Raw genomic sequence first — 17904 nt, 5'->3', positions numbered from 1 at the left:
GATTACAATGCATCCGGATGCTTCCAGATATGATTTGGTCGGAATCCCATTGACTTCAATGGGAGCTTATGATCCAACTGAATGCATAGGCTCCCATTGAAGAAAGGGGTGGCTGGGGAAAATCGGGTGCCCTGTGGAGGGCACCCCCTTGTGCCTGCCACACTGTGCATGGCAGGCATGATTGGGAAGGGTCCGGGAGAATGGGGGCGCTGTCGGCCCCCAAATTCAGATTCTGACTGCCAATTTGAGTCAGACAGAAAGGCTGTCCGAATCTTGCATCGTAATCGGTTGTTCAGAAACGCGGCCGGTATGGCACGGTCATTCCGAATACCGTCGGGTGTGGATTAGGCTATTCTTAACGTCTGACTTGCATCGTAACCAGTCGGTCTGAAACCTTTCCGCTTCGGTCGGAAAGACACGTTCCAGATCCGATTCTGAGAAAATGCTGTTAGGAGGCCTTTCAAAGCGCATCAGAATCGACCCCTCAGAAGGGATTAGACGTCGGAAAGGGAGTCAGGATCCGTTGGCAGAACAAATGACATACTTTACACAATCACTTTTGCCTTGTCAATGCAAATTAGGTCTAATTTGAATTATTTTACTCAATTTCCAGTGTCCTTCTATACTCTCGGGATCTAGTCAAAGCATCGAACAGTTCATGGACTTGACAGAGGGAGAGGATCTCATCTAAATAGGAGAGTGGTTTAGGGACACCTAGAGGCCCCTCTAATGGAAGAAGCGGTTATCTATTTCAACTTTAGGGTTCTGTTTTTTTTACAGTAAAGGAAAATCAAAGTGCTTAAAAATAAGTTGAGCATAGGATGTTAACGTAGACAGATTTGTCTAAGGTTGGTACCTCGACACGGCCTCCTCACAGCACTTTGAACCTCTGAAGACAAAACCTGAAAAAGGAGACCCAGTTGGAAGAAAACTACTCTTGGCACCGAGAGACTGGATATGCTCTACAAGGTTTAGATAACTAAACTCACGTTTGCCTGCTTGTGAGGCACAAAAAGTAGAAAGACTAATGTCTCTAAGAAGGCCTAGCTGACCATGGAGGACTAGACTGTACAGGATTCTTGGCTGGAGACAGACATATAAATCTCGCTCTGTCCTGCTCAGAGCTTTTGACACTAAAAAGCAGGCGTTTATGAGGAGCTTGATGGTGATATACCTTAATTCAGGGGACACTCGCTGCTTCAGACATGGGTGTTTAACTCCTGGAAGACTTTGAGCTTCAAAATGTGGAGTATGCCAAATGGTAAAAACTTTGACCGGGACAACCTACTTGATTTATCCAAACCTCCACTCCATTGTGGTTAGCATGAAATCATGCCTACATCCCGGTCAAACCTGAACTGATATTTTTCAAAGGTACATTTCTATTTCAGGATGCTTTTTGCCTTAAAACTTGGAAATGTTATTGCATTGCATTCTTTACTATAAAATGTTGGTTCTGCTTGAACATAATATTCATTTGGCATTAAAATTGGTTGTTGCTCGTGCCATGAGTACATTGGTAAGCCCACCCTTCCTAAACTAGTGGCCCAATTCCTAACACTTAGTACCTTATATTCTGCCTTAAATGCCTCTATCACCTTCCCCTCTTTTGCAGTATTCTACAATATGATCCAGCAAAGGGACCTAACTGCAACCAGAACAAACCTGGTATCAGAATAGACCAGAAGCAGCCACGTCCCCTAATTTACATGTAATATGAATGAAGCATGTGATGCCATCTCATATGTCTGGTTTATGACAGCCGTATCCTGCACATGAGAGATCACGCCTGAAACCAATAATTTGAATATATGGAGCTCAGGCAACATCTGTGACATTATTAGATCAGAAAGAGGTTAAATTTCAGGGATCAGATATTGAATCAAAACCCATGGCCATTAGCCTATATCAACCTAGGGCCTAGTTCACAAATATGTTTCTATAATTATGACTTAACTAAATCTCCAAGAGTAAGTCACCTACTCACGAAAGTAGATTTGTACTGGTAGCATTCTTTAGAAAGAGTGAGAACGCTATTTTATGACAATTAGATAGAACAATACCAATCCTGTTTTGACCCCATTGCACTGGTAATTTATTGGGATTAACTGCAAACATATTGTCTACATTACTTATGCAGGGCTTATAAATCATTTTAAGGCAGTAGAAGCTGGCCACGAGGATAAAATCAATCTTATTCATATGCAAATTTAAATGTATGTGTGATTTATTAAACAGAAGCATTAGACGGCATAGTGTAAAACGTACATAAATGGTAACAAAAGTATCAATCATAAGAGACGTGGGGATGTCATGTAATAAAAGTTATGCAATTAGAATGCCACATAGATAGATATAGAATAATGTTTACTTATGTAGTGTGGACATACTTAAGAAGTACGTCCACACTACTCTTGAAAGCTCCTAAATTCAAAAAGAAAAGTACGTACAAACGTGCTTTCTCCGGCCTTGCGCTTAGAATTTGGAACGCTCTTCCTTTGGAGATGAGAACCAATGCCTCTACTGCCTATTTCAAGAAACAGGCCAAATGGCTTTGCCTGAATGAATATTAACTGCATCATCCTGTATTCTTTCTCTAGTCCCCTTGTTGACAGATTTGAAATTTATCCCAACGCATCTTTCGCTATATATTTTTGATTGGATGGTAAACTGTTATTTTACTCTAGGGCCCTTCCGGAACTATAATAGAAGAATACTTCTAGGGCCGATTATAGATTTGTCATTTACTCTACTATGCTATGACGAGCCACTCTATGATTGTTTTACTGATTGTTACAGGAAATATATTGCACTATATGAGAAACTGAACTAGCAGGGCCCTCTAACCGGTACCTGACATTGATTGCTAACTCCTTGTTGTTTTACAATGTTGACCTCAACTGTTCTGAGTTAATGCATGCTTCTGCCTCTGTGTACAGTGCTCAGATACCCAAAAGGGTCATGTTTGTGCTTTATAAAACTTTTCAAATAACAAAATAAATAAATAATAATTGTCTAAAATGTACTGTTCCATTATTTAAATTATACAACAAAATGATTGTCCAAATGTATATATTTTCAGTTATTTATCTGGCATTTCATAAATACATTTAGCATGTCTCTAGGCAGTAGCATTGTTTTGAAATTTTGAGAACTGGGCCACAGGAAAAGGAAATCAATCAGTCAATTAAAACGAGCTTTAGTCATTTGCAGGATCAAATAATATAGTTAAGTATGTAGATCACGTTTGGAAACTTTTTGGTCCAAAGTAGGCAACTTAAATCTCGCGATCCTACCTACATCTCCACCTACAAACATAAATTATATATGAAGTCATATATATTTTTGCATTTTATACTCTAAAAGGTTGACTGGCAGATGCAGTAATTGCGATAAAAATACAACAAAAAAGACACTGTAGCAGTACATGTTTGAAATCCTCAAGTAATTCTCCCGGTCAACCACTGTGTTTTATGGCTGGGATACCCGCCACCCCCTCTCGACACAATCCCCAAGGATGGGAAACCGGAAACGGTTCTGAACTTTTGGAAGGCGGGAGGGAGTGACCCTCCCGGCCGTATTTATTAAAATATGAAACAAAATCAAAACATTAAAATAACAGTTTCATATTATGTACAATTTCATTTCGACATTACGATGTTTGGCTAACCTTAACATATTTCTAATACAAAGGTTCTCCTAGCCGAACTAACATCCTACAAAACATTTAACTTGAAATTGTACATCCTAACTTTTAAGGGCCAACGGCAAGGTCGTAACCGGTGTCAGATCCCTAAACCAGAAATACCCCCCCCCACTTGTGAGGGGCGACCGCACAGAGGCGTACCTCAAGTGCATCTACCAATTTCCCTTGACTTGTCGGGGGCCCCAATGAACTCGACGCCATTTAAAGGTCGTCCGAGGACTCGTGTGAGGTGTCTAGAAGGTAGCGTAAACCCCCTCCCCACCCCACACAACTTACCACATCTGCCGTCGCAGGTGTCCTGGCCCTGGGAAATTCCCCAGGAGGGGCCCGTAGCCCCTCCTATCCAGGAAGGGGCCTTGACCGCCTTTCCTTTCCTTTCTGCGGCCCATCCTTAGAAGGGACCGCCTCCCCGTTGAGGGGTCAATGGCCACCTCCCCCGAGCGCTCCCATCCGTAATGGGTGACGCCCCCCCATAGGGATCTTCCAATTACTGCTCACCGATCATGACCTTACCGCCCGACCAAAATAAATACGACAATTTAACTAAAATTACTAATTACAAAACAACCATAACTATTTCACGTATGATTACTGATCAACACTAGTGCAGAATCACTTTATTCGAAAAAACATACTGTAAATGACCATTCTTTATTGCATACTCAAAATAACACGACAATCATCACAACCTGTAAGAAATAGAGTTACCACATCAAAACTTTATTTAAAACAACTGGCTGTCCTCAGGGGCTGGTGGGTGGGTCAAAATTGGCTCTTCGTTCCGTCTCGAGCTCACGTGCAGCGGGGAGGTGCAGCTTCAGAGCACAGGAACAAGAGGATGCTTTCTTGGCTTGTTGCTCCTTTTATCCGTCTTCGGGCGGGCGTAAACCCGCCTCCGCCTGCCTCCCTGGGCGTGGCCGGCCGCGTCAGTGTCTAGGACAACCCACTCCAGGGCGGGAAAAGGCGCACCCCAGCTACGCCGCTTCGGGCATACCAGCCGAGACTCGCCTCCCGCCCAAGATGGCCTCCCGGGGGGATCGGGGTACTCCACCATACGTTCGGGGGGACCGAATGGTCGCCCCTTTCCATATGGCTGGGATACCCGCCACCCCTTCTCGACACAATCCCCAAGGATGGGAAACCGGAAATGGTTCTGAACTTTTGGAAGGCGGGAGGGAGTGACCCTCCCGGCCGTATTTATTAAAAGATGAAACAAAATCAAAACATTAAAATAACAGTTTCATATTATGTACAATTTCATTTCGACATTACGATGTTTGGCTAACCTTAACATATTTCTAATACAAAGGTTCTCCTAGCCGAACTAACATCCTACAAAACATTTAACTTGAAATTGTACATCCTAACTTTTAAGGGCCAACGGCAAGGTCGTAACCGGTGTCAGATCCCTAAACCAGAAATACCCCCCCCACTTGTGAGGGGCGACCGCACAGAGGCGTACCTCAAGTGCATCTACCAATTTCCCTTGACTTGACGGGGGCCCCAATGAACTCGACGCCATTTAAAGGTCGTCCGAGGACTCGTGTGAGGTGTCTAGAAGGTAGCGTAAACCCCCTCCCCACCCCACACAACTTACCACATCTGCCGTCGCAGGTGTCCTGGCCCCGGGAAATTCCCCAGGAGGGGCCCGTAGCCCCTCCCATCCAGGAAGGGGCCTTGACCGCCTTTCCTTTCCTTTCGGCGGCCCATCCTTAGAAGGGACCACCTCCCCGTTGAGGGGCCAATGGCCACCTCCCCCGAGCGCTCCCATCCGTAATGGGTGACGCCCCCCATAGGGATCTTCCAATTACTGCTCACCGATCATGACCTTACCGCCACAGGCCGGATAGTTGACCGGCTATCTGGACCCCCCACAACAACTCCTGCCTAAAGGTCATGTTTTAAACTCTTTAGCCAAGCTATGAGGTCTCCTATGAGTAACTCATTCCCCACCCGGGACAAATGGACCCCATCTCCCAGGTACATACTGTCCCCCTTAATACAACCATGCGGAATAGAATGCAGTGTACTTGAACGAAACAATCTACCCAATTTGTTATTTACTTTCTTCACTGAGTGATTCAGAGCAGAAACCGAATTCGCCCCCCGCCACACTTTCCGTGGAATCATATGGGACCATGCAATTGTGCACCCTGGAACGGATATATGATGTTACAACGCGGACTTTTACTCCGCATACCGTTACAACGCGGTTTTTACAACGCGGATACTGTAACAACGCATGTATTTACAACGCATTTTTTTACAACGCAGGTACCTTTACAACGCAGACCATTACAACGTAAGTATTGGTAAGTATATGTTAATATTAATAATATAATAGTAACTTAATTTTAAAAATATAATTTAATGTAATTTTCAATAATTTAATTTCCGTTAATTATTTTAAATTTAAATTAATATTACTTTATTTTTACCATGTACCCCTGTACCCCAGAAAGTGAAAACTGACCCTAAACCCCAAAAATAAATTAAAGTAATTTTATGAAATATAATTTAAATTAATTATTGAAAATTAAAATAAATATAACTTTATTTTTACCCTGTACCCCTGTACCCCAAAAAACTCAAAACTGACCCTCAACCCCAAAAATAATGCAATGTAATTTAATTTAATTTATTTACTATTAAATAATTTAATTTAAAATTAAATTTAATTTATTTTTACCCTGTACCCCAAAAACTAAAAACTGACCCTGAACCCTAAAAATACCCCTTTCCCCAAAAACTGAAAACTGACCCTGAACCCTAAAAATACCCCTTTACCCAAAAACTGAAAACTGACCCTGAACCCTAAAAATACCCCTTTACCCAAAAACTAAAAACTGACCCTGAACCCTAAAAATACCCCTTTACCCAAAAACTGAAAACTGACCCTGAACCCTAAAAATACCCCTTTACCCAAAAACTGAAAACTGACCCTGAACCCTAAAAATACCCCTATACCCAAAAACTGAAAACTGACCCTGAACCCTAAAAATACCCCTATACCCAAAAACTGAAAACTGACCCTGAACCCTAAAAATACCCCTTTACCCAAAAACTGAAAACTGACCCTGAACCCTAAAAATACCCCTATACCCAAAAACTGAAAACTGACCCTGAACCCTAAAAATACCCCTTTACCCAAAAACTGAAAACTGACCCTGAACCCTAAAAATACCCCTTTACCCAAAAACTGAAAACTGACCCTGAACCCTAAAAATACCCCTTTACCCAAAAACCCAAAACTGACCCTAACCCCTAAAAATACCCCTTTACCCTAAAACCCAAAACTGACCCTAACCCTTAAAAATACCCAACATATAACATTTTAAAATAATTATATACTTACCAATACTTACGTTGTAATGGTATGCGTTGTAAAGGTACCTGCGTTGTAAAAAAATGCGTTGTAAAAACATGAGTTGTAACAGTACCTGCGTTGTAATGGATGCGTTGTAACGGTAGTGCGTTGTAAAAAATGTGTTGTAACAGGTGCACACCCCCTGGAACTCTTCTCGCCAACCAACTTACTGTGGAGAGCATTGCCTCGAGAAGAAGTCGTCTACCAGTGGCCACCAAATCGTTGCCCCCAAGATGGACTATGATTATAGACGGCGGTGACCTTGCCCGCCCTAACAAACCCTCGAAAAAGGATTGAAACTGGTCAATACAGAGCCCGCCCCTTCCGTAGAAGGTCACCCTGTACCCGTATTCCCCAGCCATGTGAATCATGTCACCTGCTTTGAATACGTCCGCGGCACGCCTCACGTATGAGTGGCCCACGACCCACACCTCTTTTTCCGCAGCCGGTGATGTCTGACCGCTGGTTCCCAGGTGTCGGGTCGACTGCACAGTCCGCCCCGCCTCGTAAGCTTGCGAAACTGTAAACCAAACAAAAACAAGAAGCGTGAGTACATCATTACAGCTTCACAACATGTGCAACCGCACATACTTTTTGTAACAATTCGAGGACCAACGCCCCAAACGTTTCACTTTTTCCACACTCAGACCCCTGGCTGTAGCCTCAGTAGCAGCCCCTATCCGAAAGGAATGGGTCCCGAACTCGCCGGGGTTCAAGCCCGCGGCCGAAATTGACATCGCAAGCACCCGCTGGAACTGAAACCTCGTCAGTGGGGTGGCGTCAGCGTGTCTCAACAAGGTCGCCCCCCATGATGCCACCCGCTGCGCCAAATATTCCTCTACGCAAACAACAGGGCACATGGGAGACCCGGGAATCCTATGTATGACTATGCAGTCCCCAATCGCACCCTGATCGGTCTTGGACCTGACAAACGAGACAGTCATCGTCTCCACCTTAACCTGAATGTGCTCTCGGCACAGTCCCCCCACCGTATCCTGCTTGTTCTTCGCCACCAGTTCACTTACCCGCATAGCCCCATGGAATGCTAGCGCAAACGTGGCTCGGAATAACACTGTTTCATACTGAGATGAACATGTCGCAGGGAGTACAGAAAATAACAGGGCCAACCTATCCAGACCTATTGGGTGTCTCTCATCTACTCTGCGACCCTCCAGGCGTTGCCACCCACGTAGCGCTTTCTGCACCACGAAAGACGCTGTCGGGTCCTGGATCCCATGAGCCCTTGCCATAAAGGAAATGGCGGCCCGATGCCTCTGGGCCGTAGCTACTGATTTGCCTGCCCGATGTAGAGACAGCAAAAATTTAACGACAAGCTCTTCCTGGCCCCAAAGCTCCCCCCTAGCAGAACCCAAAAAGGACCAATAGGAACGAAACGCCCCTTCATATGCCTTCCTTGTCCTGGGTGCTAAACTCTCTCCCACGAGGTTTTGTAGTTCGGGGCACCGAGAGACCAGAGAGCTTCGGGAAAGGGTGCCGCCACCCGGTCCGCTGTGGGCAGAAAACCCCAGAAGGCCTGCATACGGAAACGAGAAAGCGCATCAGCCGCTTGATTCATATCCATATAATAGCGACCCTGAAACATGAAACCAAGAAGACGCTGATCGTCTGGGTGTACCGGGAGCAACCGGAACGCTGACTCGATGTCTGATTTTGCCATCAGCGCCCCGGGCCCCAGGCGATTCAACATGGCGACGGCCTCATCGAAAGATGCGTACCGCACCGAACACACTTCCGGGTCTATCGCATCATTCACGGAAAAACCTCGTGGGGCTGACAAGTTATGTATTAGCCTAAACTCACCCGGGTCCTTCTTGGGGACCACCCCTAATGGGGAACAAACAAAGTTAGCAACCGGTGGAAAATCGAATGGACCGGCAACACGCCCTCGAGTCACCTCTTTCCCAATCTTTACCCGTACCACCGCCGTATGCTGCAGGACCGACAGTTGGTTCTTACAACTTGCTTCACCCCGAAAATCCCCCACTGGAATGCGGAAACCATATGAAAACCCGTCTCGCAACACCCCAGCGGAGACATGATCCGGGTATTCGTTGAGCCAAGGAATCATTGCCATGGTATCAATCGGGGTAGGTAAAGGCGCCCCTCGGACTATTTCAGACCTGTTTGGCGCTTCCCCTACCACCGTTATCACCCGTTTTGGCTCTGCACATGTTCTCAGGATGGGAGGACTGTCCACACCCCCCACATTCATGTCTAAACTTGCATGACCCCTGGGGCCTCGTACATTTTCCCCTGTTAAAATTCCAACAAATTCCCCTTTTACCTGCGTTGCCACTCGACTTCGAGTGGTGCTCGTTACCTGCACCCGTCCGAAAGGGTGTCCCAGAGGATTGGCGGGAAGACTCACCCCCGTTACTCCCCGACAATGGTACTTTCAACATGCCTGAATTCTCCCTTTTTTGCCAAGAAATGGAGTCATAACAATCCCATGTTAGAGCTGGGTCGTGCTCCTTAGCCTTCCTAAAAATATTGTCATAACAAAACCACTGATTGCCCTCGTATGCTAGAGAGTACTCCATGATACGTGTCTGGTAAATAGGCAACTCCGTCAACAATTCAGGACTTCGCTCACCCATAATGGAGGTAAAAATGCCAAACGCTCTGCCCCAAGTACCTATGTTTTCGTCGACCTTAAAGGCGGCCATTTTTGCGCGCCAAACACTCGGATGCATAAGCTCTTTTTGGCCCTTCACATGCTCCATCTCGTAATGGTCAGTAAGCAAGGAAAACATGTTCATATACTTATCGGCCCAAATCTTTTCCTTAATTTCACGTGGAACATGCTGGGCCACTTTCTCCCTTCGTGAGGGTACAGACCCCTCCCCCGCAATCGGCAGTAGCCGCTTACCTGAACTAGGTGCTGTACTTGCTGCCGAACTCGCGCCTGCTGCAATCTCAGCCACCGGAACCTGTGGGGGAACAGAAGATGGTTCCTTCGCAGCCTCTCTAGATTCCCGCAGTTGTCTCATTACTGCCCTGGCGTCGTCAGCCGTGGTGCCCTCACTATCTTTTCCCAACCACGCTGCCAGTTGTGCCGCCAACTCGGGAGGCATATCCTCTCCGTTCACGGGGGTGACTACCCCGGGGATCGGATGCCCCTCCTTCGGAACCGGGATAGGCTCCTCTATCGGTGTATCGGGAACCGGGGCCTCCCCCCCAGGTGCCCCCCTCTTGGACCTCTTGCCTCTCCCGCTAGGGACTACTCCCGGCAATGCTGGTCCAACGATTCGCTTCGGTCCTCCCTCCCCGTTCTTTACCGCCATCTGCTTCTTCAACTCGGCTACCTCCTTTATGAGCATGCGGAGCATCTGATCGGTCCCGATCCGCTTTCCGACCTTCTTGCCCGGCATTCTCACACGAAGATATCTGTAAAACAAAAACAAAATTACAACGCTCAAAATTGGCTCTTCGTTGCGTCTCGAGCTCACGTGCAGCGGGGAGGTGCAGCTTCAGAGCACAGGAACAAGAGGATGCTTTCTTGGCTTGTTGCTCCTTTTATCCGTCTTCAGGCGGGCGTAAACCCGCCTCCGCCTGCCTCCCTGGGCGTGGCCGGTCGCGTCAGTGTCTAGGACAACCCACTCCAGGGCGGGAAAAGGCGCACCCCGGCTACGCCGCTTCGGGCATACCAGCCGAGACTCGCCTCCCGCCCAAGATGGCCTCCCGGGGGGATCGGGGTACTCCACCATACGTTCGGGGGGACCGAATGGTCGCCCCTTTCCATTCTTGCTTCCATTACAAAACTGTGAGATGTTTCTTTACTTTGCTTTAAATAGAAGAAAGGCAGCATTCTTATCTGTGACTGCTGACTACATCTGCTTCTCAGTTGTGGATTGGAACATTAACTGTGCAGTGTTTACAACTGCATATCTCTTGAAAGTTCAGCATCTATCTGGAGAGATGACCCAATGCAGCCATTGCTATCACCCCCAAACCAAGAAACACTCAACAATTTATTTTAACAACCAGCAGCTCGGCATCAAAATCATCTCTCCCTATTTATGCAAGACCCACTGCTATCTACACCCATCATGTCATCTTCACTCATGCTCAACTACTGCAAAGCTGGCAGAGATGGTCTTATTTTCAACATTGGTTTTGTTCTGATTTTAAATAAAGAAATATATTCAAGAACGTTAACTGAAACCCTTGAGGCCAGAGATTCGAACCCTGGCCGTACAACGTTAAGGTGACGCCGTTCTACAGTAAACTACAAATCCCAGCGCCAGTAGCGAAAAACTCTACGTTTTTAAGACAGGAAGTAACGTGAACCATTACAGGCACATCCATTGGCCAAAATACTGGAAAGAAAGAGATCGGCTACAAGCTGAGACACCTGTTCCCTGACTTTTTCACTAAGAGATGCGGTTTATTAATTCGAAAGAAAAAGAAAACAGCCACTTACAGAAAAAACTCTCCTTTTCTAGAGCATCCGTGAAAATACCAACTACGGACCACACAGCGACCCGGAGTGCAAAGCCCGACTGGTTTAGGTAAGAAACCCCGGTAGCACCCAATGGCTAAAAACGGATACACCTCATATATGCCTAAATTTGCTAATGACACCATTCTTGACTCCCCCACCCAGATTCGGCTTTTTGACCCCATGATACCAAGGGGGGCTCTCACCATCACCGATCGATTGGAACCATTAGAAGCAGCATTTCCGAACTAAGTTGTAAGTAACATGTACTGGTGAAATATTACTGGAAGTTCCTTTTCGATACTTACAGACAAGACGGTCACCCCTTCCCTCTGTTCTTGTGTCTCCTCACTGTGTCATTAGATTCATCGTCCCCAAGAGATTCATTTATGATATCCGATTCAAGCTCACATAGACGTAAGCCAGCTTAGACTGGAAGACTGTTGGTGCGATCATGAAGGCAGTGTAAGGTTAATTATTGATTATTATTTTTTGTGTTTTTTTCTAGTGAGGTTTGGTCCTGATGAGAACCCCTAGACTAAAGGGGGTTTGAAACACGTAGACCATTGGAGTCACCAAACATTGGTTTTGTGTAAATAGCATGTTTATTCAATCGGATTCATTTCAAATTAATGGGTTTATCAAATGCTAAAATAATTTGTAAAAATTGTACAGTCACTTTTTCAAATAAAAAAAGACTTGTAAGCAACAATGTTTGGTGTGTAGTATGTGTGTATAATATTGGTTCTTTCATGAGTATGATAGGTATGAATGTGAAACGAGTGGGGAGGCGAAAATGGTGAGAACTGTTGAATATAAGTAGAATTTCTTGTAGTATTTCTTTGTAGGATTCTTTATACAGAAGTTGTGTGTACAATTGTTTGTATTGAAAGATTTTGAAAAAATAAATCTTGATGTATAAATAAAAGCTACTAATGAGCTTAAAGATGTTTTGATGGTTGATCTGCACATCTTTCTGAATTAGATTTTGAATAAGCAGCAGTATTGACAATTCTTTGTGGTTGTTGGTTCAAAAGTGCTCAGCCTTGCTATTATAGAGCCTTACCCTTTGTTGTAATTGACCAGAGAACAACATCATAACTTATCTAGTTATGTAAGAGACAATAATAGCACTAAACTGTCATGTATGTGGCCATTAAAGTTAAAGCTCAGGTAGTTTGATAAACAAAAAAAATGACCATAGCTATGCGGAGGGTGTAACACTAGAAAAGCTGATAATCCTATCCAGGACTAAAACCAGATTAGGACAGACGAAAACTAATGTGCAATTTGCACATGGCTCGAAAAACAATATTGAAACTGAGAAAAGTTGAAGTATCAGCATCATAAAAGTGTGTTTGGATTAGTAGAAATTTAAGAATTTACTTACTATAGTATTAAGTGATTATTAATGGATTATGAATTATAGCAACAACATCATAATGAAAAGTTATTAATGAAAATGTTCGGTATAATGGAAAAATAACAAAGAATTATTATTGTAAATGAGCCTCATGCGCAAATTTGCTAATATCAATGATGACACCTAGGATTTTTTGCTTCTTTATTATAATGCATCATGGAGTGAGGAAAGTGGTGCAAAATGAATGTGCATTGTTGTATATGAATGAAACTTTCAGAAAGCATGCTTAATATTAGTAGGGTCTTTGTCTAATTAAAACAAAATGTATATGTCAACTTTTGAGAATATTTTACATGTAGGCACTTTTAACATCTTAGTAGTAGGCCATCCTATGGATGGAATATTTCTATACAATAATCGTTGACAAAAATATAACTCTTTCATCATATGATGTACTTATTGAATTTCGTTATGCTTGAACTAACTTATCAGATTCTTTTGCTAAATAAGAAATGCTGACTTTAAATGTGTTAAATTGTCTTTTTCCCATAGGTTTGCATTTTTCATAGTAATGGCATTTGCTACGTTCCTACATAATGTATTCCCACATAAATTAGCTACTTTTTCTTTAACCCTTTGTGTGAAAGCATGGGAACTTGTTTTCTACTTCGACTTATGAAGAGCAACAAAGTAAATTAATTCAGTGTCAACTAACCTATGAGGATGGAGCACCATGGGTAAATATTCTGGAGTATCAATCCTGTACCTGGTGAATTGAAGAACAGTTACATGACAGTCAGACTATTGTATGGTGACAGCTGATGTCACAAAACAACAATTTGGAGTATAAAAAGTGACCTCCCTAGGAGGAGGGGGGCTCTCTTCACTTCCATTGCAGTCAGCCTGCCTGCCTGGCCACACTATAGTTACATGCCCTTTGCCTTTTTAGGTCGAGCTGGTGTTAGCAGCGTGTAGCGCTGCGTCCAGCGAAAGACCTTATGTTATTCACTTGCTGGGAATGTTGGACAGGGGATGAGCACACGCAAGCCCTCGGCGATTTCACCACGTGGACTCGGACATACAGCCCTGCGACGTGCACATATCCTATCCCACTTTCCCAGCAAGTGAATAACACATACACACACACAGCCAGACTCACGCACGCACAGACACACACACACGCGCACACACACACACACCCACACACACGCGCAGGCACACACACACACACACACAGATGCAGGCACACACACACGCGCAGGCAAATACACACACACAGGTACAAACACACGCACGGAGGGAGGGTAGAGTCTGCGTCTATGGGAGTCCGCTCCTGCACGGGCCCCCACGGGGCCTCCCTCTCACCTGCCTCCGATAGCCGCTCCTCACCGCTACTGTTGGGGACAATCCTTCCTGGAGCGACGGGCCCTCGGCTCCTGGCGGGCGGGCGGGCAGGGGCGGCGCGGCCAGGGGCTCCCGAGCAGGGACAGGCTGACAAGTTCCAGCCTGCTAACTTTCTGTGGCTCCGGCAGGGCCTGCAGTGAGCTGCGGTGCACGGGTGGGGCAGGACGGCGGTGCAGGATTCGTAGCCACTGCCCTTCGGCCGCCTCCGGGGCTCCGCCCTGCTAGCGCGCCTTTGGCTGAGCGCCCCTCCCCCGCTGGATTTAATTGAATTTTGTTTGATCATATGCCGTGTCCAAGAATTCCCTGCGCCCCACGCTCAACCAGCAGCTAAACACAGTGGTGCATGGCCTGTGCAATGGCAGCTGGTCGGACAGTCCGTTCTATGACCAGAACCTCTTCCCTTTCTTTTCGATTTGTGTTTTGGGGGCACACGGATCCCTGGCAAGCTGTCCTGCCGGCTTGGATCCGTGCAAGCTTCCTTGGCTGGTGCCAGTTTTGAGGATCCTCCACGGATCTTCAACTTTGGGGAAGATCCTCAAATCTACCCTGGAGGATGCTTAGAACCACTGTGGTTCCCACGATCAATTCTAACTTAAAAAAACACAGGGTTCTAACCCTTTTGGGTCCCTCACATAGTCCCGGGGTAAGGGTGTGCTCACCCTGCCCCCCTTTGTAGCCTTTTACATTTTATTTTAATGACTCTGCCACCAAGCCTGTCAGTCCTGTAATGGTTGGCACAATATTTTCTTTCAGCGTTGTGACAGCTAATCAGATCTGCGGACTATTCACTGGATCTGTGTATCCAAAATGGCTGGCTGAAGAAAAAGCTTCCTCCATCAATAGCTTCTGACTTTTTTTTAAAATTCTTGGATTCATGCATATCCATGGATCTTTAACTGTTAAAGGGTACTCTATTTTTTCGAGATTTAACCCCTTCATGCCAAAAATGAGTCACTTTTTAATTGCTAATTTCTTGCGAACCACTGAACGGATATATACCAAACTAAATAAGACACTGCCTTGAGTAAAGTTCTAACTTGGTGCCAAGTTTGGTATAATTCTGTTGAGCTGCTTTTTGTGTATCGAAGACCAAAACCTCCTATTGGAATTAAAATGAGAAATTATAGTTTTGGGACTGCTGCTGTTCTTGGCCCCTGCTTGAGAGATCTGCATGACAGACCCAAGGTAGATAAACGTTTTTAGAAAGTTTTATGTAGATTTGTTGTATAGTGCTAAGTAATTAAGAAACCAGATCCTATGGATACAGCCCAGGTTCATACCCTTTGCCCCTTATGCCCACTTGGCAAAGGCTGTGGCCACGCCCAGCAGTACTGGACACTGAATGTGGTCTTTGGCTACACCCTTTTACTACTTGTGCCCACTGAGCATGTCATCCCTGATCACAGGCTATGGCCTTTAGCCACACTGTACCTAGTTTCCCAGACACTTCTACTTGCTGGCCACGCCTAATGTCCCAGAGGCACTGAACACAGTGCCCATCTGATGATGTGGTGTGGTCAATATCAATACCCTTTTCACCATACCTCTGAGAAAGAGGGATAAGTTTGGGCCATGTCATGAACTCCTCATTACAATATCCTCTGGATACGGCATGCACCCATGCTCATTTGGTATGATGCATGCTCCCGGTACTTCTGCATGTAAATTCCCAAGGATGTGCTTGCAGCTGTGTTCTGTAGTACCCGCATATCATGGACAGTGGTCTCATAGCAAAAATTCTCAATGGCAACTTAATCTTCTGGGATATTTGGCAACTGCGTTTATAATGCCAATAACCTTTCTGCTTCACAGAGCTGTTATCCTCAGAGACATTGCAAACAGAGGTGTTTACAAATAACCTTCAGATGTTCTCCCAGGGATTATATGTAGCTTGAGATAGTACCAAGCTAACTGAAATATTCCTGCTGCGTAGGTCCTTGTGGGGAGGGCAGGCTATGACTGACTAATGGTGCATTGGCAGGACAACACTCATTGCTGAAGGGTTGGTTAAAGAGAGGTTTTGTTTAGGGTTGGTTAAAAACTGAAATTTTTTCCCCTTATCTGTTCCAAAAGCAACTTGGCCTCTTACATCTTCTAGCAGAGTTCCTGAAGTCTCATGTAGACCACAAGGGCTCTGATAGACGCGTTTAGCATTTTCCTTTTTACACCATCCATTTTTGTAAGTATGTGGCTGCCACCATCTGCAGACCATACTAAGCAAAATTGAATCCACATTGTCATGTCAGTGTGCGCCTCACATATTCAAAAGGCAGTCTTCGTTCTACTTCAGTGGGCAACACTCCATTAAACACTATGGGGGTTATTTACAGTTTGGTAGATGAAGAGCACCATATTGTCAGTTCACATGCCCCATTTGGTGATGGGTGAGCTACAGGGTTTCTGACATTGAAAACCTCTGGCCTGAGAGCCCAACTACACAAATGGACTGTCATGTCATAGTTACAGCTCCCCTCCCTATTTAGGGTGGGGTGGTCCTCAGTAGAAGCCTCTGCTTAGAACTGGTATGCAAAACACGGTGGTCGCGGGCAGGGAAATCAAACAATGACCCCAGTGTACAGGGAGAAAACTCCCGGTAAATGAAGGCCATTAAATTTTTTTTCTTCATAAACACTCCAGGTTTTGTTGCAACGCAGCAAAGTCAACAACATGTTTAGCCTTCAGTGCAACTGCTGCAGCAATGGTTGCTCTGACATTTTAGAGATCCAACTAAGCAGAGGGGGTTCTCTGAATAGGGCAGGCAGGCCTCTGACAGCATCTAAATCATCCCATTCCATATTAATGAGCAAATGTTTTATTGGACACATGGCCATTCTGTTTTTTAGGTGTCGACTACAGCATTGCTTTAGCAATGCATGTTTGTCGAGATTATAGTAAGGCTTTCAAAAGTCTACCCAAAACTGCGGATCGGGATTAGTTCATGTGAGCGAGGCGCATGCACATCGCCAACCACATCCCCCACCATTTGTCTGAGCCTTGGCATCAGACTTCAAAGGAAGCCGCTCCCCCACCACGCAATGCCACTCCCCGGCCCCCACCACGCAATGCAGAGAGCTTGTTTCCATTTCGCTTCTCTCTTCTTGTTTTTCTTCCTAATCTCCTGGGTTGTAGGCAGCAGGACATTCCACCAGTTTGGGATGCCTTACCTCACTTCCTCTGCTTTCCTCCCTTGCTGTGCGTGGTTCATTTTGTGCCCTTGCACATACAGAGAAAGACATCTTAGCTAAGCAGTATCGCCACTTTGAATTTAGTGTCAGACATGTCAGCGGTGTGCACGTCGGCTCCCTCCCGGGATTACAGACTGTGTAGTCCCAGGTCGCCCCTCCCTGGAGTTCGGCTGCAATCATGCGAAGCCATGAGGGTGCTGCAGATGGCACCAGGCTCGGGAATCCTGTGCATAGCTTCCAGACGCACCTTGCTCCATGCCCGGCCATCCTGTGAGCAACATAGACATGCAGCCTCCTCCTGAAGATCCTGGTCGCTGTGCTCCAAACAGCTCTGGGATGTCTTTTGACACTTCCCTGCCCATAATGTTTTTTTTTGTGTGTGTCTTTTAGCAGCTAATTATTTGATGTGTGCCAGCG

The 17904-nt window shown here is 45.4% G+C and overlaps 1 protein-coding gene across 1 annotated transcript in view; it reads right to left on the bottom strand.

Moving 5' to 3' along the window:
* The window catches only part of RP1 (RP1 axonemal microtubule associated), a 2616437-nt gene that overhangs the window by 1457338 nt on the left and 1141195 nt on the right, over positions 1-17904 (bottom strand). The gene's annotated exons all lie outside the window — the stretch shown is intronic.

The sequence above is a fragment of the Lissotriton vulgaris genome, chromosome 4_1 (assembly GCF_964263255.1).
Source record: "Lissotriton vulgaris chromosome 4_1, aLisVul1.2, whole genome shotgun sequence".
NCBI classification, from domain to species: domain Eukaryota; kingdom Metazoa; phylum Chordata; class Amphibia; order Caudata; family Salamandridae; genus Lissotriton; species Lissotriton vulgaris.
Note: the sequence above shows the minus strand (reverse complement) of the source record. Positions and strands in the feature narration are given on the sequence as shown.